This window comes from Lithobates pipiens, unplaced genomic scaffold (genome assembly GCF_037356315.1).
Source record: "Lithobates pipiens isolate NorthernLeopardFrog02 unplaced genomic scaffold, aLitPip1_a1.2 Scaffold_3, whole genome shotgun sequence".
NCBI lineage: Eukaryota > Metazoa > Chordata > Amphibia > Anura > Ranidae > Lithobates > Lithobates pipiens.
Genome location: NW_027507790.1, coordinates 50,803,935 through 50,826,434, shown reverse-complemented (window position 1 = coordinate 50,826,434; position 22,500 = coordinate 50,803,935). Strand labels below are relative to the sequence as shown.

General features: G+C 47.0%; 26 non-coding genes across 26 annotated transcripts; all 26 read right to left on the bottom strand.

Annotated features, from left to right (window-relative positions):
* Positions 1–328: 328 nt before the first annotated feature.
* Positions 329–443, bottom strand: LOC143941970 (U5 spliceosomal RNA). The gene has a single exon (XR_013264588.1). It is a non-coding gene; the product is annotated as a U5 spliceosomal RNA (small nuclear RNA).
* Positions 444–1,206: 763 nt separating this feature from the next.
* Positions 1,207–1,321, bottom strand: LOC143941969 (U5 spliceosomal RNA). Its single transcript, XR_013264587.1, has one exon. It is a non-coding gene; the product is annotated as a U5 spliceosomal RNA (small nuclear RNA).
* Positions 1,322–2,084: 763 nt separating this feature from the next.
* Positions 2,085–2,199, bottom strand: LOC143941968 (U5 spliceosomal RNA). Its single transcript, XR_013264586.1, has one exon. It is a non-coding gene; the product is annotated as a U5 spliceosomal RNA (small nuclear RNA).
* A 749-nt stretch (positions 2,200–2,948) lies between these two features.
* LOC143941967 (U5 spliceosomal RNA) lies at positions 2,949–3,063 on the bottom strand. The gene has a single exon (XR_013264585.1). It is a non-coding gene; the product is annotated as a U5 spliceosomal RNA (small nuclear RNA).
* Positions 3,064–3,812: 749 nt separating this feature from the next.
* Positions 3,813–3,927, bottom strand: LOC143941966 (U5 spliceosomal RNA). The gene has a single exon (XR_013264584.1). It is a non-coding gene; the product is annotated as a U5 spliceosomal RNA (small nuclear RNA).
* Positions 3,928–4,676: 749 nt separating this feature from the next.
* On the bottom strand, positions 4,677–4,791 carry LOC143941965 (U5 spliceosomal RNA). Its single transcript, XR_013264583.1, has one exon. It is a non-coding gene; the product is annotated as a U5 spliceosomal RNA (small nuclear RNA).
* A 763-nt stretch (positions 4,792–5,554) lies between these two features.
* On the bottom strand, positions 5,555–5,669 carry LOC143941964 (U5 spliceosomal RNA). Its single transcript, XR_013264582.1, has one exon. It is a non-coding gene; the product is annotated as a U5 spliceosomal RNA (small nuclear RNA).
* A 749-nt stretch (positions 5,670–6,418) lies between these two features.
* Positions 6,419–6,533, bottom strand: LOC143941963 (U5 spliceosomal RNA). The gene has a single exon (XR_013264581.1). It is a non-coding gene; the product is annotated as a U5 spliceosomal RNA (small nuclear RNA).
* A 763-nt stretch (positions 6,534–7,296) lies between these two features.
* On the bottom strand, positions 7,297–7,411 carry LOC143941962 (U5 spliceosomal RNA). The gene has a single exon (XR_013264580.1). It is a non-coding gene; the product is annotated as a U5 spliceosomal RNA (small nuclear RNA).
* A 749-nt stretch (positions 7,412–8,160) lies between these two features.
* LOC143941959 (U5 spliceosomal RNA) lies at positions 8,161–8,275 on the bottom strand. The gene has a single exon (XR_013264579.1). It is a non-coding gene; the product is annotated as a U5 spliceosomal RNA (small nuclear RNA).
* A 749-nt stretch (positions 8,276–9,024) lies between these two features.
* LOC143941958 (U5 spliceosomal RNA) lies at positions 9,025–9,139 on the bottom strand. Its single transcript, XR_013264578.1, has one exon. It is a non-coding gene; the product is annotated as a U5 spliceosomal RNA (small nuclear RNA).
* Positions 9,140–9,902: 763 nt separating this feature from the next.
* On the bottom strand, positions 9,903–10,017 carry LOC143941957 (U5 spliceosomal RNA). The gene has a single exon (XR_013264577.1). It is a non-coding gene; the product is annotated as a U5 spliceosomal RNA (small nuclear RNA).
* Positions 10,018–10,766: 749 nt separating this feature from the next.
* On the bottom strand, positions 10,767–10,881 carry LOC143941956 (U5 spliceosomal RNA). Its single transcript, XR_013264576.1, has one exon. It is a non-coding gene; the product is annotated as a U5 spliceosomal RNA (small nuclear RNA).
* Positions 10,882–11,644: 763 nt separating this feature from the next.
* Positions 11,645–11,759, bottom strand: LOC143941954 (U5 spliceosomal RNA). The gene has a single exon (XR_013264575.1). It is a non-coding gene; the product is annotated as a U5 spliceosomal RNA (small nuclear RNA).
* A 763-nt stretch (positions 11,760–12,522) lies between these two features.
* On the bottom strand, positions 12,523–12,637 carry LOC143941443 (U5 spliceosomal RNA). Its single transcript, XR_013264138.1, has one exon. It is a non-coding gene; the product is annotated as a U5 spliceosomal RNA (small nuclear RNA).
* Positions 12,638–13,400: 763 nt separating this feature from the next.
* On the bottom strand, positions 13,401–13,515 carry LOC143941953 (U5 spliceosomal RNA). Its single transcript, XR_013264574.1, has one exon. It is a non-coding gene; the product is annotated as a U5 spliceosomal RNA (small nuclear RNA).
* A 763-nt stretch (positions 13,516–14,278) lies between these two features.
* LOC143941952 (U5 spliceosomal RNA) lies at positions 14,279–14,393 on the bottom strand. The gene has a single exon (XR_013264573.1). It is a non-coding gene; the product is annotated as a U5 spliceosomal RNA (small nuclear RNA).
* Positions 14,394–15,142: 749 nt separating this feature from the next.
* On the bottom strand, positions 15,143–15,257 carry LOC143941951 (U5 spliceosomal RNA). The gene has a single exon (XR_013264572.1). It is a non-coding gene; the product is annotated as a U5 spliceosomal RNA (small nuclear RNA).
* Positions 15,258–16,020: 763 nt separating this feature from the next.
* LOC143941950 (U5 spliceosomal RNA) lies at positions 16,021–16,135 on the bottom strand. Its single transcript, XR_013264571.1, has one exon. It is a non-coding gene; the product is annotated as a U5 spliceosomal RNA (small nuclear RNA).
* Positions 16,136–16,898: 763 nt separating this feature from the next.
* On the bottom strand, positions 16,899–17,013 carry LOC143941442 (U5 spliceosomal RNA). The gene has a single exon (XR_013264137.1). It is a non-coding gene; the product is annotated as a U5 spliceosomal RNA (small nuclear RNA).
* Positions 17,014–17,776: 763 nt separating this feature from the next.
* LOC143941949 (U5 spliceosomal RNA) lies at positions 17,777–17,891 on the bottom strand. Its single transcript, XR_013264570.1, has one exon. It is a non-coding gene; the product is annotated as a U5 spliceosomal RNA (small nuclear RNA).
* A 749-nt stretch (positions 17,892–18,640) lies between these two features.
* LOC143941948 (U5 spliceosomal RNA) lies at positions 18,641–18,755 on the bottom strand. Its single transcript, XR_013264569.1, has one exon. It is a non-coding gene; the product is annotated as a U5 spliceosomal RNA (small nuclear RNA).
* Positions 18,756–19,518: 763 nt separating this feature from the next.
* On the bottom strand, positions 19,519–19,633 carry LOC143941947 (U5 spliceosomal RNA). The gene has a single exon (XR_013264568.1). It is a non-coding gene; the product is annotated as a U5 spliceosomal RNA (small nuclear RNA).
* A 763-nt stretch (positions 19,634–20,396) lies between these two features.
* LOC143941441 (U5 spliceosomal RNA) lies at positions 20,397–20,511 on the bottom strand. Its single transcript, XR_013264136.1, has one exon. It is a non-coding gene; the product is annotated as a U5 spliceosomal RNA (small nuclear RNA).
* A 763-nt stretch (positions 20,512–21,274) lies between these two features.
* Positions 21,275–21,389, bottom strand: LOC143941946 (U5 spliceosomal RNA). The gene has a single exon (XR_013264567.1). It is a non-coding gene; the product is annotated as a U5 spliceosomal RNA (small nuclear RNA).
* A 749-nt stretch (positions 21,390–22,138) lies between these two features.
* LOC143941945 (U5 spliceosomal RNA) lies at positions 22,139–22,253 on the bottom strand. Its single transcript, XR_013264566.1, has one exon. It is a non-coding gene; the product is annotated as a U5 spliceosomal RNA (small nuclear RNA).
* Positions 22,254–22,500: the final 247 nt, after the last annotated feature.

The following is a 22,500-nucleotide window of genomic DNA, read 5'->3' as shown; positions in this document are numbered from 1 at the left end:
AAAAAGGGTCGAATAAGGCCGACTTACCAAAAACGGAGCGCGCGAGAAAGATTTTGCAAAGGGCTGTAACGCGTTTTGCTAACAGGAGCGAGTCCTCAAGAACTCGAGCGGGAGCCGCTTTGGTCAGCTACACCGTCAACTTTCATTTGAGGCCAAGCGCGCAAAGCCAAAGAAACACCCGAAACCGTCCAATGGTCCCATAGCTCAATGGCCCAGTCGAATCGTTTTACTATCCCTTCTTGACCACCACCACCAACAACAACACTAACGCTGTCTCAGGGTCTTGCCAAATCAAGGGAACTCGAGCTATTTTTCACCAAATTACCGAAGCCCAGCATCAGCTAGGCATCAAAAAATTCTCTGAAACTCATGGTTGTTCCTCTCCACGGAAATCTTTAGTAAAAGGCGAAAGATTTATTCGATCTGAAGAGAAACCAGAGTATAACCAACAAACAGCCTAAACTAGGCCTCGGCGGAACGCGGATGCTGCTCTACTCATGGTGACCCCGTGGACCATATCATTTCTAAGCCAAAACATGGCCAAATAAGGTGCAGAACTGATTGAAACAAATGACACGTCCAAGAAAAACACCACTGGAAAGGGTTTGTCGAGTTTAAAAATGTCAAAACATTTAACCTGAGATACATTAGGGTTATGCAAATAAAGAAAAGTGAAAGGACGGCCCACTGCCGGGGATAATGGCAGAAGGCCGCTACAGAGCAGGACGGCCTAATTTGCATGTCTTTACAGCTGCACGGAGGGAATCAGCAGGCGCTTGTAGCAATTCGCTTCATCAGAACCACTTAAAAGGAGCACGGCAATGGAACTTGGGGTACATACAGCGCCTTGCCCTGTGCTCTTTTTTTAAGGGTCCCTTAAAAAGGGTCGAATAAGGCCGACTTACCAAAAACGGAGCGCGCGAGAAAGATTTTGCAAAGGGCTGTAACGCGTTTTGCTAACAGGAGCGAGTCCTCAAGAACTCGAGCGGGAGCCGCTTTGGTCGGCTACACCGTCAACTTTCATTTGAGGCCAAGCGCGCAAAGCCAAAGAAACACCCGAAACCGTCCAATGGTCCCATAGCTCAATGGCCCAGTCGAATCGTTTTACTATCCCTTCTTGACCACCACCACCAACAACAACACTAACGCTGTCTCAGGGTCTTGCCAAATCAAGGGAACTCGAGCTATTTTTCACCAAATTACCGAAGCCCAGCATCAGCTAGGCATCAAAAAATTCTCTGAAACTCATGGTTGTTCCTCTCCACGGAAATCTTTAGTAAAAGGCGAAAGATTTATTCGATCTGAAGAGAAACCAGAGTATAACCAACAAACAGCCTAAACTAGGCCTCGGCGGAACGTGGATGCTGCTCTACTCATGGTGACCCCGTGGACCATATCATTTCTAAGCCAAAACATGGCCAAATAAGGTGCAGAACTGATTGAAACAAATGACACGTCCAAGAAAAACACCACTGGAAAGGGTTTGTCGAGTTTAAAATAGTCAAAACATTTAACCTGAGATACATTAGGCTTATGCAAATAAAGAAAAGTGAAAGGACGGCCCACTGCCGGGGATAATGGCAGAAGGCCGCTACAGAGCAGGACGGCCTAATTTGCATGTCTTTACAGCTGCACGGAGGGAATCAGCAGGCGCTTGTAGCAATTCGCTTCATCAGAACCACTTAAAAGGCGCACGGCAATGGAACTTGGGGTACATACAGCGCCTTGCCCTGTGCTCTTTTTTAAAGGGTCCCTTAAAAAGGGTCGAATAAGGCCGACTTACCAAAAACGGAGCGCGCAAGAAAGATTTTGCAAAGGGCTGTAACGCGTTTTGCTAACAGGAGCGAGTCCTCAAGAACTCGAGCGGGAGCCGCTTTGGTCGGCTACACCGTCAACTTTCATTTGAGGCCAAGCGGGCAAAGCCAAAGAAACACCCGAAACCGTCCAATGGTCCCATAGCTCAATGGCCCAGTCGAATCGTTTTACTATCCCTTCTTGACCACCACCACCAACAACAACACTAACGCTGTCTCAAGGTCTTGCCAAATCAAGGGAACTCGAGCTATTTTTCACCAAATTAGCGAAGCCCAGCATCAGCTAGGCATCAAAAAATTCTCTGAAACTCATGGTTGTTCCTCTCCACGGAAATCTTTAGTAAAAGGCGAAAGATTTATTCGATCTGAAGAGAAACCAGAGTATAACCAACAAACAGCCTAAACTAGGCCTCGGCGGAACGCGGATGCTGCTCTACTCATGGTGACCCCGTGGACCATATCATTTCTAAGCCAAAACATGGCCAAATAAGGTGCAGAACTGATTGAAACAAATGACACGTCCAAGAAAAACACCACTGGAAAGGGTTTGTCGAGTTTAAAAATGTCAAAACATTTAACCTGAGATACATTAGGCTTATGCAAATAAAGAAAAGTGAAAGGACGGCCCACTGCCAGGGATAATGGCAGAAGGCCGCTACAGAGCAGGACGGCCTAATTTGCATGTCTTTACAGCTGCACGGAGGGAATCAGCAGGCGCTTGTAGCAATTCGCTTCATCAGAACCACTTAAAAGGCGCACAGCAATGGAACTTGGGGTACATACAGCGCCTTGCCCTGTGCTCTTTTTTAAAGGGTCGAATAAGGCCGACTTACCAAAAACGGAGCGCGCGAGAAAGATTTTGCAAAGGGCTGTAACGCGTTTTGCTAACAGGAGCGAGTCCTCAAGAACTCGAGCGGGAGCCGCTTTGGTCGGCTACACCGTCAACTTTCATTTGAGGCCAAGCGCGCAAAGCCAAAGAAACACCCGAAACCGTCCAATGGTCCCATAGCTCAATGGCCCAGTCGAATCGTTTTACTATCCCTTCTTGACCACCACCACCAACAACAACACTAACGCTGTCTCAAGGTCTTGCCAAATCAAGGGAACTCGAGCTATTTTTCACCAAATTAGCGAAGCCCAGCATCAGCTAGGCATCAAAAAATTCTCTGAAACTCATGGTTGTTCCTCTCCACGGAAATCTTTAGTAAAAGGCGAAAGATTTATTCGATCTGAAGAGAAACCAGAGTATAACCAACAAACAGCCTAAACTAGGCCTCGGCGGAACGCGGATGCTGCTCTACTCATGGTGACCCCGTGGACCATATCATTTCTAAGCCAAAACATGGCCAAATAAGGTGCAGAACTGATTGAAACAAATGACACGTCCAAGAAAAACACCACTGGAAAGGGTTTGTCGAGTTTAAAAATGTCAAAACATTTAACCTGAGATACATTAGGCTTATGCAAATAAAGAAAAGTGAAAGGACGGCCCACTGCCAGGGATAATGGCAGAAGGCCGCTACAGAGCAGGACGGCCTAATTTGCATGTCTTTACAGCTGCACGGAGGGAATCAGCAGGCGCTTGTAGCAATTCGCTTCATCAGAACCACTTAAAAGGCGCACGGCAATGGAACTTGGGGTACATACAGCGCCTTGCCCTGTGCTCTTTTTTAAAGGGTCGAATAAGGCCGACTTACAAAAAACGGAGCGCGCGAGAAAGATTTTGCAAAGGGCTGTAACGCGTTTTGCTAACAGGAGCGAGTCCTCAAGAACTCGAGCGGGAGCCGCTTTGGTCGGCTACACCGTCAACTTTCATTTGAGGCCAAGCGCGCAAAGCCAAAGAAACACCCGAAACCGTCCAATGGTCCCATAGCTCAATGGCCCAGTCGAATCGTTTTACTATCCCTTCTTGACCACCACCACCAAGAACAACACTAACGCTGTCTCAAGGTCTTGCCAAATCAAGGGAACTCGAGCTATTTTTCACCAAATTAGCGAAGCCCAGCATCAGCTAGGCATCAAAAAATTCTCTGAAACTCATGGTTGTTCCTCTCCACGGAAATCTTTAGTAAAAGGCGAAAGATTTATTCGATCTGAAGAGAAACCAGAGTATAACCAACAAACAGCCTAAACTAGGCCTCGGCGGAACGCGGATGCTGCTCTACTCATGGTGACCCCGTGGACCATATCATTTCTAAGCCAAAACATGGCCAAATAAGGTGCAGAACTGATTGAAACAAATGACACGTCCAAGAAAAACACCACTGGAAAGGGTTTGTCGAGTTTAAAAATGTCAAAACATTTAACCTGAGATACATTAGGCTTATGCAAATAAAGAAAAGTGAAAGGACGGCCCACTGCCAGGGATAATGGCAGAAGGCCGCTACAGAGCAGGACGGCCTAATTTGCATGTCTTTACAGCTGCACGGAGGGAATCAGCAGGCGCTTGTAGCAATTCGCTTCATCAGAACCACTTAAAAGGCGCACGGCAATGGAACTTGGGGTACATACAGCGCCTTGCCCTGTGCTCTTTTTTAAAGGGTCGAATAAGGCCGACTTACAAAAAACGGAGCGCGCGAGAAAGATTTTGCAAAGGGCTGTAACGCGTTTTGCTAACAGGAGCGAGTCCTCAAGAACTCGAGCGGGAGCCGCTTTGGTCGGCTACACCGTCAACTTTCATTTGAGGCCAAGCGCGCAAAGCCAAAGAAACACCCGAAACCGTCCAATGGTCCCATAGCTCAATGGCCCAGTCGAATCGTTTTACTATCCCTTCTTAACCACCACCACCAACAACAACACTAACGCTGTCTCAGGGTCTTGCCAAATCAAGGGAACTCGAGCTATTTTTCACCAAATTACCGAAGCCCAGCATCAGCTAGGCATCAAAAAATTCTCTGAAACTCATGGTTGTTCCTCTCCACGGAAATCTTTAGTAAAAGGCGAAAGATTTATTCGATCTGAAGAGAAACCAGAGTATAACCAACAAACAGCCTAAACTAGGCCTCGGCGGAACGTGGATGCTGCTCTACTCATGGTGACCCCGTGGACCATATCATTTCTAAGCCAAAACATGGCCAAATAAGGTGCAGAACTGATTGAAACAAATGACACGTCCAAGAAAAACACCACTGGAAAGGGTTTGTCGAGTTTAAAATAGTCAAAACATTTAACCTGAGATACATTAGGCTTATGCAAATAAAGAAAAGTGAAAGGACGGCCCACTGCCGGGGATAATGGCAGAAGGCCGCTACAGAGCAGGACGGCCTAATTTGCATGTCTTTACAGCTGCACGGAGGGAATCAGCAGGCGCTTGTAGCAATTCGCTTCATCAGAACCACTTAAAAGGCGCACGGCAATGGAACTTGGGGTACATACAGCGCCTTGCCCTGTGCTCTTTTTTAAAGGGTCCCTTAAAAAGGGTCGAATAAGGCCGACTTACCAAAAACGGAGCGCGCAAGAAAGATTTTGCAAAGGGCTGTAATGCGTTTTGCTAACAGGAGCGAGTCCTCAAGAACTCGAGCGGGAGCCGCTTTGGTCGGCTACACCGTCAACTTTCATTTGAGGCCAAGCGCGCAAAGCCAAAGAAACACCCGAAACCGTCCAATGGTCCCATAGCTCAATGGCCCAGTCGAATCGTTTTACTATCCCTTCTTGACCACCACCACCAAGAACAACACTAACGCTGTCTCAAGGTCTTGCCAAATCAAGGGAACTCGAGCTATTTTTCACCAAATTACCGAAGCCCAGCATCAGCTAGGCATCAAAAAATTCTCTGAAACTCATGGTTGTTCCTCTCCACGGAAATCTTTAGTAAAAGGCGAAAGATTTATTCGATCTGAAGAGAAACCAGAGTATAACCAACAAACAGCCTAAACTAGGCCTCGGCGGAACGCGGATGCTGCTCTACTCATGGTGACCCCGTGGACCATATCATTTCTAAGCCAAAACATGGCCAAATAAGGTGCAGAACTGATTGAAACAAATGACACGTCCAAGAAAAACACCACTGGAAAGGGTTTGTCGAGTTTAAAAATGTCAAAACATTTAACCTGAGATACATTAGGCTTATGCAAATAAAGAAAAGTGAAAGGACGGCCCACTGCCGGGGATAATGGCAGAAGGCCGCTACAGAGCAGGACGGCCTAATTTGCATGTCTTTACAGCTGCACGGAGGGAATCAGCAGGCGCTTGTAGCAATTCGCTTCATCAGAACCACTTAAAAGGAGCACGGCAATGGAACTTGGGGTACATACAGCGCCTTGCCCTGTGCTCTTTTTTAAAGGGTCGAATAAGGCCGACTTACCAAAAACGGAGCGCGCGAGAAAGATTTTGCAAAGGGCTGTAACGCGTTTTGCTAACAGGAGCGAGTCCTCAAGAACTCGAGCGGGAGCCGCTTTGGTCGGCTACACCGTCAACTTTCATTTGAGGCCAAGCGCGCAAAGCCAAAGAAACACCCGAAACCGTCCAATGGTCCCATAGCTCAATGGCCCAGTCGAATCGTTTTACTATCCCTTCTTAACCACCACCACCAACAACAACACTAACGCTGTCTCAGGGTCTTGCCAAATCAAGGGAACTCGAGCTATTTTTCACCAAATTACCGAAGCCCAGCATCAGCTAGGCATCAAAAAATTCTCTGAAACTCATGGTTGTTCCTCTCCACGGAAATCTTTAGTAAAAGGCGAAAGATTTATTCGATCTGAAGAGAAACCAGAGTATAACCAACAAACAGCCTAAACTAGGCCTCGGCGGAACGTGGATGCTGCTCTACTCATGGTGACCCCGTGGACCATATCATTTCTAAGCCAAAACATGGCCAAATAAGGTGCAGAACTGATTGAAACAAATGACACGTCCAAGAAAAACACCACTGGAAAGGGTTTGTCGAGTTTAAAATAGTCAAAACATTTAACCTGAGATACATTAGGCTTATGCAAATAAAGAAAAGTGAAAGGACGGCCCACTGCCGGGGATAATGGCAGAAGGCCGCTACAGAGCAGGACGGCCTAATTTGCATGTCTTTACAGCTGCACGGAGGGAATCAGCAGGCGCTTGTAGCAATTCGCTTCATCAGAACCACTTAAAAGGCGCACGGCAATGGAACTTGGGGTACATACAGCGCCTTGCCCTGTGCTCTTTTTTAAAGGGTCCCTTAAAAAGGGTCGAATAAGGCCGACTTACCAAAAACGGAGCGCGCAAGAAAGATTTTGCAAAGGGCTGTAATGCGTTTTGCTAACAGGAGCGAGTCCTCAAGAACTCGAGCGGGAGCCGCTTTGGTCGGCTACACCGTCAACTTTCATTTGAGGCCAAGCGCGCAAAGCCAAAGAAACACCCGAAACCGTCCAATGGTCCCATAGCTCAATGGCCCAGTCGAATCGTTTTACTATCCCTTCTTGACCACCACCACCAAGAACAACACTAACGCTGTCTCAAGGTCTTGCCAAATCAAGGGAACTCGAGCTATTTTTCACCAAATTACCGAAGCCCAGCATCAGCTAGGCATCAAAAAATTCTCTGAAACTCATGGTTGTTCCTCTCCACGGAAATCTTTAGTAAAAGGCGAAAGATTTATTCGATCTGAAGAGAAACCAGAGTATAACCAACAAACAGCCTAAACTAGGCCTCGGCGGAACGCGGATGCTGCTCTACTCATGGTGACCCCGTGGACCATATCATTTCTAAGCCAAAACATGGCCAAATAAGGTGCAGAACTGATTGAAACAAATGACACGTCCAAGAAAAACACCACTGGAAAGGGTTTGTCGAGTTTAAAAATGTCAAAACATTTAACCTGAGATACATTAGGCTTATGCAAATAAAGAAAAGTGAAAGGACGGCCCACTGCCAGGGATAATGGCAGAAGGCCGCTACAGAGCAGGACGGCCTAATTTGCATGTCTTTACAGCTGCACGGAGGGAATCAGCAGGCGCTTGTAGCAATTCGCTTCATCAGAACCACTTAAAAGGCGCACGGCAATGGAACTTGGGGTACATACAGCGCCTTGCCCTGTGCTCTTTTTTAAAGGGTCGAATAAGGCCGACTTACCAAAAACGGAGCGCGCGAGAAAGATTTTGCAAAGGGCTGTAACGCGTTTTGCTAACAGGAGCGAGTCCTCAAGAACTCGAGCGGGAGCCGCTTTGGTCGGCTACACCGTCAACTTTCATTTGAGGCCAAGCGCGCAAAGCCAAAGAAACACCCGAAACCGTCCAATGGTCCCATAGCTCAATGGCCCAGTCGAATCGTTTTACTATCCCTTCTTGACCACCACCACCAACAACAACACTAACGCTGTCTCAAGGTCTTGCCAAATCAAGGGAACTCGAGCTATTTTTCACCAAATTAGCGAAGCCCAGCATCAGCTAGGCATCAAAAAATTCTCTGAAACTCATGGTTGTTCCTCTCCACGGAAATCTTTAGTAAAAGGCGAAAGATTTATTCGATCTGAAGAGAAACCAGAGTATAACCAACAAACAGCCTAAACTAGGCCTCGGCGGAACGCGGATGCTGCTCTACTCATGGTGACCCCGTGGACCATATCATTTCTAAGCCAAAACATGGCCAAATAAGGTGCAGAACTGATTGAAACAAATGACACGTCCAAGAAAAACACCACTGGAAAGGGTTTGTCGAGTTTAAAAATGTCAAAACATTTAACCTGAGATACATTAGGCTTATGCAAATAAAGAAAAGTGAAAGGACGGCCCACTGCCAGGGATAATGGCAGAAGGCCGCTACAGAGCAGGACGGCCTAATTTGCATGTCTTTACAGCTGCACGGAGGGAATCAGCAGGCGCTTGTAGCAATTCGCTTCATCAGAACCACTTAAAAGGCGCACGGCAATGGAACTTGGGGTACATACAGCGCCTTGCCCTGTGCTCTTTTTTAAAGGGTCGAATAAGGCCGACTTACAAAAAACGGAGCGCGCGAGAAAGATTTTGCAAAGGGCTGTAACGCGTTTTGCTAACAGGAGCGAGTCCTCAAGAACTCGAGCGGGAGCCGCTTTGGTCGGCTACACCGTCAACTTTCATTTGAGGCCAAGCGCGCAAAGCCAAAGAAACACCCGAAACCGTCCAATGGTCCCATAGCTCAATGGCCCAGTCGAATCGTTTTACTATCCCTTCTTAACCACCACCACCAACAACAACACTAACGCTGTCTCAGGGTCTTGCCAAATCAAGGGAACTCGAGCTATTTTTCACCAAATTACCGAAGCCCAGCATCAGCTAGGCATCAAAAAATTCTCTGAAACTCATGGTTGTTCCTCTCCACGGAAATCTTTAGTAAAAGGCGAAAGATTTATTCGATCTGAAGAGAAACCAGAGTATAACCAACAAACAGCCTAAACTAGGCCTCGGCGGAACGTGGATGCTGCTCTACTCATGGTGACCCCGTGGACCATATCATTTCTAAGCCAAAACATGGCCAAATAAGGTGCAGAACTGATTGAAACAAATGACACGTCCAAGAAAAACACCACTGGAAAGGGTTTGTCGAGTTTAAAATAGTCAAAACATTTAACCTGAGATACATTAGGCTTATGCAAATAAAGAAAAGTGAAAGGACGGCCCACTGCCGGGGATAATGGCAGAAGGCCGCTACAGAGCAGGACGGCCTAATTTGCATGTCTTTACAGCTGCACGGAGGGAATCAGCAGGCGCTTGTAGCAATTCGCTTCATCAGAACCACTTAAAAGGCGCACGGCAATGGAACTTGGGGTACATACAGCGCCTTGCCCTGTGCTCTTTTTTAAAGGGTCCCTTAAAAAGGGTCGAATAAGGCCGACTTACCAAAAACGGAGCGCGCAAGAAAGATTTTGCAAAGGGCTGTAATGCGTTTTGCTAACAGGAGCGAGTCCTCAAGAACTCGAGCGGGAGCCGCTTTGGTCGGCTACACCGTCAACTTTCATTTGAGGCCAAGCGCGCAAAGCCAAAGAAACACCCGAAACCGTCCAATGGTCCCATAGCTCAATGGCCCAGTCGAATCGTTTTACTATCCCTTCTTGACCACCACCACCAAGAACAACACTAACGCTGTCTCAAGGTCTTGCCAAATCAAGGGAACTCGAGCTATTTTTCACCAAATTACCGAAGCCCAGCATCAGCTAGGCATCAAAAAATTCTCTGAAACTCATGGTTGTTCCTCTCCACGGAAATCTTTAGTAAAAGGCGAAAGATTTATTCGATCTGAAGAGAAACCAGAGTATAACCAACAAACAGCCTAAACTAGGCCTCGGCGGAACGCGGATGCTGCTCTACTCATGGTGACCCCGTGGACCATATCATTTCTAAGCCAAAACATGGCCAAATAAGGTGCAGAACTGATTGAAACAAATGACACGTCCAAGAAAAACACCACTGGAAAGGGTTTGTCGAGTTTAAAAATGTCAAAACATTTAACCTGAGATACATTAGGCTTATGCAAATAAAGAAAAGTGAAAGGACGGCCCACTGCCGGGGATAATGGCAGAAGGCCGCTACAGAGCAGGACGGCCTAATTTGCATGTCTTTACAGCTGCACGGAGGGAATCAGCAGGCGCTTGTAGCAATTCGCTTCATCAGAACCACTTAAAAGGAGCACGGCAATGGAACTTGGGGTACATACAGCGCCTTGCCCTGTGCTCTTTTTTAAAGGGTCGAATAAGGCCGACTTACCAAAAACGGAGCGCGCGAGAAAGATTTTGCAAAGGGCTGTAACGCGTTTTGCTAACAGGAGCGAGTCCTCAAGAACTCGAGCGGGAGCCGCTTTGGTCGGCTACACCGTCAACTTTCATTTGAGGCCAAGCGCGCAAAGCCAAAGAAACACCCGAAACCGTCCAATGGTCCCATAGCTCAATGGCCCAGTCGAATCGTTTTACTATCCCTTCTTAACCACCACCACCAACAACAACACTAACGCTGTCTCAGGGTCTTGCCAAATCAAGGGAACTCGAGCTATTTTTCACCAAATTACCGAAGCCCAGCATCAGCTAGGCATCAAAAAATTCTCTGAAACTCATGGTTGTTCCTCTCCACGGAAATCTTTAGTAAAAGGCGAAAGATTTATTCGATCTGAAGAGAAACCAGAGTATAACCAACAAACAGCCTAAACTAGGCCTCGGCGGAACGTGGATGCTGCTCTACTCATGGTGACCCCGTGGACCATATCATTTCTAAGCCAAAACATGGCCAAATAAGGTGCAGAACTGATTGAAACAAATGACACGTCCAAGAAAAACACCACTGGAAAGGGTTTGTCGAGTTTAAAATAGTCAAAACATTTAACCTGAGATACATTAGGCTTATGCAAATAAAGAAAAGTGAAAGGACGGCCCACTGCCGGGGATAATGGCAGAAGGCCGCTACAGAGCAGGACGGCCTAATTTGCATGTCTTTACAGCTGCACGGAGGGAATCAGCAGGCGCTTGTAGCAATTCGCTTCATCAGAACCACTTAAAAGGCGCACGGCAATGGAACTTGGGGTACATACAGCGCCTTGCCCTGTGCTCTTTTTTAAAGGGTCCCTTAAAAAGGGTCGAATAAGGCCGACTTACCAAAAACGGAGCGCGCAAGAAAGATTTTGCAAAGGGCTGTAATGCGTTTTGCTAACAGGAGCGAGTCCTCAAGAACTCGAGCGGGAGCCGCTTTGGTCGGCTACACCGTCAACTTTCATTTGAGGCCAAGCGCGCAAAGCCAAAGAAACACCCGAAACCGTCCAATGGTCCCATAGCTCAATGGCCCAGTCGAATCGTTTTACTATCCCTTCTTGACCACCACCACCAAGAACAACACTAACGCTGTCTCAAGGTCTTGCCAAATCAAGGGAACTCGAGCTATTTTTCACCAAATTACCGAAGCCCAGCATCAGCTAGGCATCAAAAAATTCTCTGAAACTCATGGTTGTTCCTCTCCACGGAAATCTTTAGTAAAAGGCGAAAGATTTATTCGATCTGAAGAGAAACCAGAGTATAACCAACAAACAGCCTAAACTAGGCCTCGGCGGAACGCGGATGCTGCTCTACTCATGGTGACCCCGTGGACCATATCATTTCTAAGCCAAAACATGGCCAAATAAGGTGCAGAACTGATTGAAACAAATGACACGTCCAAGAAAAACACCACTGGAAAGGGTTTGTCGAGTTTAAAAATGTCAAAACATTTAACCTGAGATACATTAGGCTTATGCAAATAAAGAAAAGTGAAAGGACGGCCCACTGCCGGGGATAATGGCAGAAGGCCGCTACAGAGCAGGACGGCCTAATTTGCATGTCTTTACAGCTGCACGGAGGGAATCAGCAGGCGCTTGTAGCAATTCGCTTCATCAGAACCACTTAAAAGGAGCACGGCAATGGAACTTGGGGTACATACAGCGCCTTGCCCTGTGCTCTTTTTTTAAGGGTCCCTTAAAAAGGGTCGAATAAGGCCGACTTACCAAAAACGGAGCGCGCGAGAAAGATTTTGCAAAGGGCTGTAACGCGTTTTGCTAACAGGAGCGAGTCCTCAAGAACTCGAGCGGGAGCCGCTTTGGTCGGCTACACCGTCAACTTTCATTTGAGGCCAAGCGCGCAAAGCCAAAGAAACACCCGAAACCGTCCAATGGTCCCATAGCTCAATGGCCCAGTCGAATCGTTTTACTATCCCTTCTTAACCACCACCACCAACAACAACACTAACGCTGTCTCAGGGTCTTGCCAAATCAAGGGAACTCAAGCTATTTTTCACCAAATTACCGAAGCCCAGCATCAGCTAGGCATCTAAAAATTCTCTGAAACTCATGGTTGTTACTCTCCACGGAAATCTTTAGTAAAAGGCGAAAGATTTATTCGATCTGAAGAGAAACCAGAGTATAACCAACAAACAGCCTAAACTAGGCCTCGGCGGAACGCGGATGCTGCTCTACTCATGGTGACCCCGTGGACCATATCATTTCTAAGCCAAAACATGGCCAAATAAGGTGCAGAACTGATTGAAACAAATGACACGTCCAAGAAAAACACCACTGGAAAGGGTTTGTCGAGTTTAAAAATGTCAAAACATTTAACCTGAGATACATTAGGCTTATGCAAATAAAGAAAAGTGAAAGGACGGCCCACTGCCGGGGATAATGGCAGAAGGCCGCTACAGAGCAGGACGGCCTAATTTGCATGTCTTTACAGCTGCACGGAGGGAATCAGCAGGCGCTTGTAGCAATTCGCTTCATCAGAACCACTTAAAAGGAGCACGGCAATGGAACTTGGGGTACATACAGCGCCTTGCCCTGTGCTCTTTTTTTAAGGGTCCCTTAAAAAGGGTCGAATAAGGCCGACTTACCAAAAACGGAGCGCGCGAGAAAGATTTTGCAAAGGGCTGTAACGCGTTTTGCTAACAGGAGCGAGTCCTCAAGAACTCGAGCGGGAGCCGCTTTGGTCAGCTACACCGTCAACTTTCATTTGAGGCCAAGCGCGCAAAGCCAAAGAAACACCCGAAACCGTCCAATGGTCCCATAGCTCAATGGCCCAGTCGAATCGTTTTACTATCCCTTCTTGACCACCACCACCAACAACAACACTAACGCTGTCTCAGGGTCTTGCCAAATCAAGGGAACTCGAGCTATTTTTCACCAAATTACCGAAGCCCAGCATCAGCTAGGCATCAAAAAATTCTCTGAAACTCATGGTTGTTCCTCTCCACGGAAATCTTTAGTAAAAGGCGAAAGATTTATTCGATCTGAAGAGAAACCAGAGTATAACCAACAAACAGCCTAAACTAGGCCTCGGCGGAACGTGGATGCTGCTCTACTCATGGTGACCCCGTGGACCATATCATTTCTAAGCCAAAACATGGCCAAATAAGGTGCAGAACTGATTGAAACAAATGACACGTCCAAGAAAAACACCACTGGAAAGGGTTTGTCGAGTTTAAAATAGTCAAAACATTTAACCTGAGATACATTAGGCTTATGCAAATAAAGAAAAGTGAAAGGACGGCCCACTGCCGGGGATAATGGCAGAAGGCCGCTACAGAGCAGGACGGCCTAATTTGCATGTCTTTACAGCTGCACGGAGGGAATCAGCAGGCGCTTGTAGCAATTCGCTTCATCAGAACCACTTAAAAGGCGCACGGCAATGGAACTTGGGGTACATACAGCGCCTTGCCCTGTGCTCTTTTTTAAAGGGTCCCTTAAAAAGGGTCGAATAAGGCCGACTTACCAAAAACGGAGCGCGCAAGAAAGATTTTGCAAAGGGCTGTAATGCGTTTTGCTAACAGGAGCGAGTCCTCAAGAACTCGAGCGGGAGCCGCTTTGGTCGGCTACACCGTCAACTTTCATTTGAGGCCAAGCGCGCAAAGCCAAAGAAACACCCGAAACCGTCCAATGGTCCCATAGCTCAATGGCCCAGTCGAATCGTTTTACTATCCCTTCTTGACCACCACCACCAAGAACAACACTAACGCTGTCTCAAGGTCTTGCCAAATCAAGGGAACTCGAGCTATTTTTCACCAAATTACCGAAGCCCAGCATCAGCTAGGCATCAAAAAATTCTCTGAAACTCATGGTTGTTCCTCTCCACGGAAATCTTTAGTAAAAGGCGAAAGATTTATTCGATCTGAAGAGAAACCAGAGTATAACCAACAAACAGCCTAAACTAGGCCTCGGCGGAACGCGGATGCTGCTCTACTCATGGTGACCCCGTGGACCATATCATTTCTAAGCCAAAACATGGCCAAATAAGGTGCAGAACTGATTGAAACAAATGACACGTCCAAGAAAAACACCACTGGAAAGGGTTTGTCGAGTTTAAAAATGTCAAAACATTTAACCTGAGATACATTAGGCTTATGCAAATAAAGAAAAGTGAAAGGACGGCCCACTGCCGGGGATAATGGCAGAAGGCCGCTACAGAGCAGGACGGCCTAATTTGCATGTCTTTACAGCTGCACGGAGGGAATCAGCAGGCGCTTGTAGCAATTCGCTTCATCAGAACCACTTAAAAGGAGCACGGCAATGGAACTTGGGGTACATACAGCGCCTTGCCCTGTGCTCTTTTTTAAAGGGTCGAATAAGGCCGACTTACCAAAAACGGAGCGCGCGAGAAAGATTTTGCAAAGGGCTGTAACGCGTTTTGCTAACAGGAGCGAGTCCTCAAGAACTCGAGCGGGAGCCGCTTTGGTCGGCTACACCGTCAACTTTCATTTGAGGCCAAGCGCGCAAAGCCAAAGAAACACCCGAAACCGTCCAATGGTCCCATAGCTCAATGGCCCAGTCGAATCGTTTTACTATCCCTTCTTGACCACCACCACCAACAACAACACTAACGCTGTCTCAGGGTCTTGCCAAATCAAGGGAACTCGAGCTATTTTTCACCAAATTACCGAAGCCCAGCATCAGCTAGGCATCAAAAAATTCTCTGAAACTCATGGTTGTTCCTCTCCACGGAAATCTTTAGTAAAAGGCGAAAGATTTATTCGATCTGAAGAGAAACCAGAGTATAACCAACAAACAGCCTAAACTAGGCCTCGGCGGAACGTGGATGCTGCTCTACTCATGGTGACCCCGTGGACCATATCATTTCTAAGCCAAAACATGGCCAAATAAGGTGCAGAACTGATTGAAACAAATGACACGTCCAAGAAAAACACCACTGGAAAGGGTTTGTCGAGTTTAAAATAGTCAAAACATTTAACCTGAGATACATTAGGCTTATGCAAATAAAGAAAAGTGAAAGGACGGCCCACTGCCGGGGATAATGGCAGAAGGCCGCTACAGAGCAGGACGGCCTAATTTGCATGTCTTTACAGCTGCACGGAGGGAATCAGCAGGCGCTTGTAGCAATTCGCTTCATCAGAACCACTTAAAAGGCGCACGGCAATGGAACTTGGGGTACATACAGCGCCTTGCCCTGTGCTCTTTTTTAAAGGGTCCCTTAAAAAGGGTCGAATAAGGCCGACTTACCAAAAACGGAGCGCGCAAGAAAGATTTTGCAAAGGGCTGTAATGCGTTTTGCTAACAGGAGCGAGTCCTCAAGAACTCGAGCGGGAGCCGCTTTGGTCGGCTACACCGTCAACTTTCATTTGAGGCCAAGCGCGCAAAGCCAAAGAAACACCCGAAACCGTCCAATGGTCCCATAGCTCAATGGCCCAGTCGAATCGTTTTACTATCCCTTCTTGACCACCACCACCAAGAACAACACTAACGCTGTCTCAAGGTCTTGCCAAATCAAGGGAACTCGAGCTATTTTTCACCAAATTACCGAAGCCCAGCATCAGCTAGGCATCAAAAAATTCTCTGAAACTCATGGTTGTTCCTCTCCACGGAAATCTTTAGTAAAAGGCGAAAGATTTATTCGATCTGAAGAGAAACCAGAGTATAACCAACAAACAGCCTAAACTAGGCCTCGGCGGAACGCGGATGCTGCTCTACTCATGGTGACCCCGTGGACCATATCATTTCTAAGCCAAAACATGGCCAAATAAGGTGCAGAACTGATTGAAACAAATGACACGTCCAAGAAAAACACCACTGGAAAGGGTTTGTCGAGTTTAAAAATGTCAAAACATTTAACCTGAGATACATTAGGCTTATGCAAATAAAGAAAAGTGAAAGGACGGCCCACTGCCGGGGATAATGGCAGAAGGCCGCTACAGAGCAGGACGGCCTAATTTGCATGTCTTTACAGCTGCACGGAGGGAATCAGCAGGCGCTTGTAGCAATTCGCTTCATCAGAACCACTTAAAAGGAGCACGGCAATGGAACTTGGGGTACATACAGCGCCTTGCCCTGTGCTCTTTTTTTAAGGGTCCCTTAAAAAGGGTCGAATAAGGCCGACTTACCAAAAACGGAGCGCGCGAGAAAGATTTTGCAAAGGGCTGTAACGCGTTTTGCTAACAGGAGCGAGTCCTCAAGAACTCGAGCGGGAGCCGCTTTGGTCGGCTACACCGTCAACTTTCATTTGAGGCCAAGCGCGCAAAGCCAAAGAAACACCCGAAACCGTCCAATGGTCCCATAGCTCAATGGCCCAGTCGAATCGTTTTACTATCCCTTCTTAACCACCACCACCAACAACAACACTAACGCTGTCTCAGGGTCTTGCCAAATCAAGGGAACTCAAGCTATTTTTCACCAAATTACCGAAGCCCAGCATCAGCTAGGCATCTAAAAATTCTCTGAAACTCATGGTTGTTACTCTCCACGGAAATCTTTAGTAAAAGGCGAAAGATTTATTCGATCTGAAGAGAAACCAGAGTATAACCAACAAACAGCCTAAACTAGGCCTCGGCGGAACGCGGATGCTGCTCTACTCATGGTGACCCCGTGGACCATATCATTTCTAAGCCAAAACATGGCCAAATAAGGTGCAGAACTGATTGAAACAAATGACACGTCCAAGAAAAACACCACTGGAAAGGGTTTGTCGAGTTTAAAAATGTCAAAACATTTAACCTGAGATACATTAGGCTTATGCAAATAAAGAAAAGTGAAAGGACGGCCCACTGCCGGGGATAATGGCAGAAGGCCGCTACAGAGCAGGACGGCCTAATTTGCATGTCTTTACAGCTGCACGGAGGGAATCAGCAGGCGCTTGTAGCAATTCGCTTCATCAGAACCACTTAAAAGGAGCACGGCAATGGAACTTGGGGTACATACAGCGCCTTGCCCTGTGCTCTTTTTTTAAGGGTCCCTTAAAAAGGGTCGAATAAGGCCGACTTACCAAAAACGGAGCGCGCGAGAAAGATTTTGCAAAGGGCTGTAACGCGTTTTGCTAACAGGAGCGAGTCCTCAAGAACTCGAGCGGGAGCCGCTTTGGTCAGCTACACCGTCAACTTTCATTTGAGGCCAAGCGCGCAAAGCCAAAGAAACACCCGAAACCGTCCAATGGTCCCATAGCTCAATGGCCCAGTCGAATCGTTTTACTATCCCTTCTTGACCACCACCACCAACAACAACACTAACGCTGTCTCAGGGTCTTGCCAAATCAAGGGAACTCGAGCTATTTTTCACCAAATTACCGAAGCCCAGCATCAGCTAGGCATCAAAAAATTCTCTGAAACTCATGGTTGTTCCTCTCCACGGAAATCTTTAGTAAAAGGCGAAAGATTTATTCGATCTGAAGAGAAACCAGAGTATAACCAACAAACAGCCTAAACTAGGCCTCGGCGGAACGCGGATGCTGCTCTACTCATGGTGACCCCGTGGACCATATCATTTCTAAGCCAAAACATGGCCAAATAAGGTGCAGAACTGATTGAAACAAATGACACGTCCAAGAAAAACACCACTGGAAAGGGTTTGTCGAGTTTAAAAATGTCAAAACATTTAACCTGAGATACATTAGGCTTATGCAAATAAAGAAAAGTGAAAGGACGGCCCACTGCCAGGGATAATGGCAGAAGGCCGCTACAGAGCAGGACGGCCTAATTTGCATGTCTTTACAGCTGCACGGAGGGAATCAGCAGGCGCTTGTAGCAATTCGCTTCATCAGAACCACTTAAAAGGCGCACGGCAATGGAACTTGGGGTACATACAGCGCCTTGCCCTGTGCTCTTTTTTAAAGGGTCGAATAAGGCCGACTTATCAAAAACGGAGCGCGCGAGAAAGATTTTGCAAAGGGCTGTAACGCGTTTTGCTAACAGGAGCGAGTCCTCAAGAACTCGAGCGGGAGCCGCTTTGGTCGGCTACACCGTCAACTTTCATTTGAGGCCAAGCGCGCAAAGCCAAAGAAACACCCGAAACCGTCCAATGGTCCCATAGCTCAATGGCCCAGTCGAATCGTTTTACTATCCCTTCTTAACCACCACCACCAACAACAACACTAACGCTGTCTCAGGGTCTTGCCAAATCAAGGGAACTCGAGCTATTTTTCACCAAATTACCGAAGCCCAGCATCAGCTAGGCATCAAAAAATTCTCTGAAACTCATGGTTGTTCCTCTCCACGGAAATCTTTAGTAAAAGGCGAAAGATTTATTCGATCTGAAGAGAAACCAGAGTATAACCAACAAACAGCCTAAACTAGGCCTCGGCGGAACGTGGATGCTGCTCTACTCATGGTGACCCCGTGGACCATATCATTTCTAAGCCAAAACATGGCCAAATAAGGTGCAGAACTGATTGAAACAAATGACACGTCCAAGAAAAACACCACTGGAAAGGGTTTGTCGAGTTTAAAATAGTCAAAACATTTAACCTGAGATACATTAGGCTTATGCAAATAAAGAAAAGTGAAAGGACGGCCCACTGCCGGGGATAATGGCAGAAGGCCGCTACAGAGCAGGACGGCCTAATTTGCATGTCTTTACAGCTGCACGGAGGGAATCAGCAGGCGCTTGTAGCAATTCGCTTCATCAGAACCACTTAAAAGGCGCACGGCAATGGAACTTGGGGTACATACAGCGCCTTGCCCTGTGCTCTTTTTTAAAGGGTCCCTTAAAAAGGGTCGAATAAGGCCGACTTACCAAAAACGGAGCGCGCAAGAAAGATTTTGCAAAGGGCTGTAATGCGTTTTGCTAACAGGAGCGAGTCCTCAAGAACTCGAGCGGGAGCCGCTTTGGTCGGCTACACCGTCAACTTTCATTTGAGGCCAAGCGCGCAAAGCCAAAGAAACACCCGAAACCGTCCAATGGTCCCATAGCTCAATGGCCCAGTCGAATCGTTTTACTATCCCTTCTTGACCACCACCACCAAGAACAACACTAACGCTGTCTCAAGGTCTTGCCAAATCAAGGGAACTCGAGCTATTTTTCACCAAATTACCGAAGCCCAGCATCAGCTAGGCATCAAAAAATTCTCTGAAACTCATGGTTGTTCCTCTCCACGGAAATCTTTAGTAAAAGGCGAAAGATTTATTCGATCTGAAGAGAAACCAGAGTATAACCAACAAACAGCCTAAACTAGGCCTCGGCGGAACGCGGATGCTGCTCTACTCATGGTGACCCCGTGGACCATATCATTTCTAAGCCAAAACATGGCCAAATAAGGTGCAGAACTGATTGAAACAAATGACACGTCCAAGAAAAACACCACTGGAAAGGGTTTGTCGAGTTTAAAAATGTCAAAACATTTAACCTGAGATACATTAGGCTTATGCAAATAAAGAAAAGTGAAAGGACGGCCCACTGCCGGGGATAATGGCAGAAGGCCGCTACAGAGCAGGACGGCCTAATTTGCATGTCTTTACAGCTGCACGGAGGGAATCAGCAGGCGCTTGTAGCAATTCGCTTCATCAGAACCACTTAAAAGGAGCACGGCAATGGAACTTGGGGTACATACAGCGCCTTGCCCTGTGCTCTTTTTTTAAGGGTCCCTTAAAAAGGGTCGAATAAGGCCGACTTACCAAAAACGGAGCGCGCGAGAAAGATTTTGCAAAGGGCTGTAACGCGTTTTGCTAACAGGAGCGAGTCCTCAAGAACTCGAGCGGGAGCCGCTTTGGTCGGCTACACCGTCAACTTTCATTTGAGGCCAAGCGCGCAAAGCCAAAGAAACACCCGAAACCGTCCAATGGTCCCATAGCTCAATGGCCCAGTCGAATCGTTTTACTATCCCTTCTTAACCACCACCACCAACAACAACACTAACGCTGTCTCAGGGTCTTGCCAAATCAAGGGAACTCAAGCTATTTTTCACCAAATTACCGAAGCCCAGCATCAGCTAGGCATCTAAAAATTCTCTGAAACTCATGGTTGTTACTCTCCACGGAAATCTTTAGTAAAAGGCGAAAGATTTATTCGATCTGAAGAGAAACCAGAGTATAACCAACAAACAGCCTAAACTAGGCCTCGGCGGAACGCGGATGCTGCTCTACTCATGGTGACCCCGTGGACCATATCATTTCTAAGCCAAAACATGGCCAAATAAGGTGCAGAACTGATTGAAACAAATGACACGTCCAAGAAAAACACCACTGGAAAGGGTTTGTCGAGTTTAAAAATGTCAAAACATTTAACCTGAGATACATTAGGCTTATGCAAATAAAGAAAAGTGAAAGGACGGCCCACTGCCGGGGATAATGGCAGAAGGCCGCTACAGAGCAGGACGGCCTAATTTGCATGTCTTTACAGCTGCACGGAGGGAATCAGCAGGCGCTTGTAGCAATTCGCTTCATCAGAACCACTTAAAAGGAGCACGGCAATGGAACTTGGGGTACATACAGCGCCTTGCCCTGTGCTCTTTTTTTAAGGGTCCCTTAAAAAGGGTCGAATAAGGCCGACTTACCAAAAACGGAGCGCGCGAGAAAGATTTTGCAAAGGGCTGTAACGCGTTTTGCTAACAGGAGCGAGTCCTCAAGAACTCGAGCGGGAGCCGCTTTGGTCAGCTACACCGTCAACTTTCATTTGAGGCCAAGCGCGCAAAGCCAAAGAAACACCCGAAACCGTCCAATGGTCCCATAGCTCAATGGCCCAGTCGAATCGTTTTACTATCCCTTCTTGACCACCACCACCAACAACAACACTAACGCTGTCTCAGGGTCTTGCCAAATCAAGGGAACTCGAGCTATTTTTCACCAAATTACCGAAGCCCAGCATCAGCTAGGCATCAAAAAATTCTCTGAAACTCATGGTTGTTCCTCTCCACGGAAATCTTTAGTAAAAGGCGAAAGATTTATTCGATCTGAAGAGAAACCAGAGTATAACCAACAAACAGCCTAAACTAGGCCTCGGCGGAACGCGGATGCTGCTCTACTCATGGTGACCCCGTGGACCATATCATTTCTAAGCCAAAACATGGCCAAATAAGGTGCAGAACTGATTGAAACAAATGACACGTCCAAGAAAAACACCACTGGAAAGGGTTTGTCGAGTTTAAAAATGTCAAAACATTTAACCTGAGATACATTAGGCTTATGCAAATAAAGAAAAGTGAAAGGACGGCCCACTGCCAGGGATAATGGCAGAAGGCCGCTACAGAGCAGGACGGCCTAATTTGCATGTCTTTACAGCTGCACGGAGGGAATCAGCAGGCGCTTGTAGCAATTCGCTTCATCAGAACCACTTAAAAGGCGCACGGCAATGGAACTTGGGGTACATACAGCGCCTTGCCCTGTGCTCTTTTTTAAAGGGTCGAATAAGGCCGACTTATCAAAAACGGAGCGCGCGAGAAAGATTTTGCAAAGGGCTGTAACGCGTTTTGCTAACAGGAGCGAGTCCTCAAGAACTCGAGCGGGAGCCGCTTTGGTCGGCTACACCGTCAACTTTCATTTGAGGCCAAGCGCGCAAAGCCAAAGAAACACCCGAAACCGTCCAATGGTCCCATAGCTCAATGGCCCAGTCGAATCGTTTTACTATCCCTTCTTAACCACCACCACCAACAACAACACTAACGCTGTCTCAGGGTCTTGCCAAATCAAGGGAACTCGAGCTATTTTTCACCAAATTACCGAAGCCCAGCATCAGCTAGGCATCAAAAAATTCTCTGAAACTCATGGTTGTTCCTCTCCACGGAAATCTTTAGTAAAAGGCGAAAGATTTATTCGATCTGAAGAGAAACCAGAGTATAACCAACAAACAGCCTAAACTAGGCCTCGGCGGAACGTGGATGCTGCTCTACTCATGGTGACCCCGTGGACCATATCATTTCTAAGCCAAAACATGGCCAAATAAGGTGCAGAACTGATTGAAACAAATGACACGTCCAAGAAAAACACCACTGGAAAGGGTTTGTCGAGTTTAAAATAGTCAAAACATTTAACCTGAGATACATTAGGCTTATGCAAATAAAGAAAAGTGAAAGGACGGCCCACTG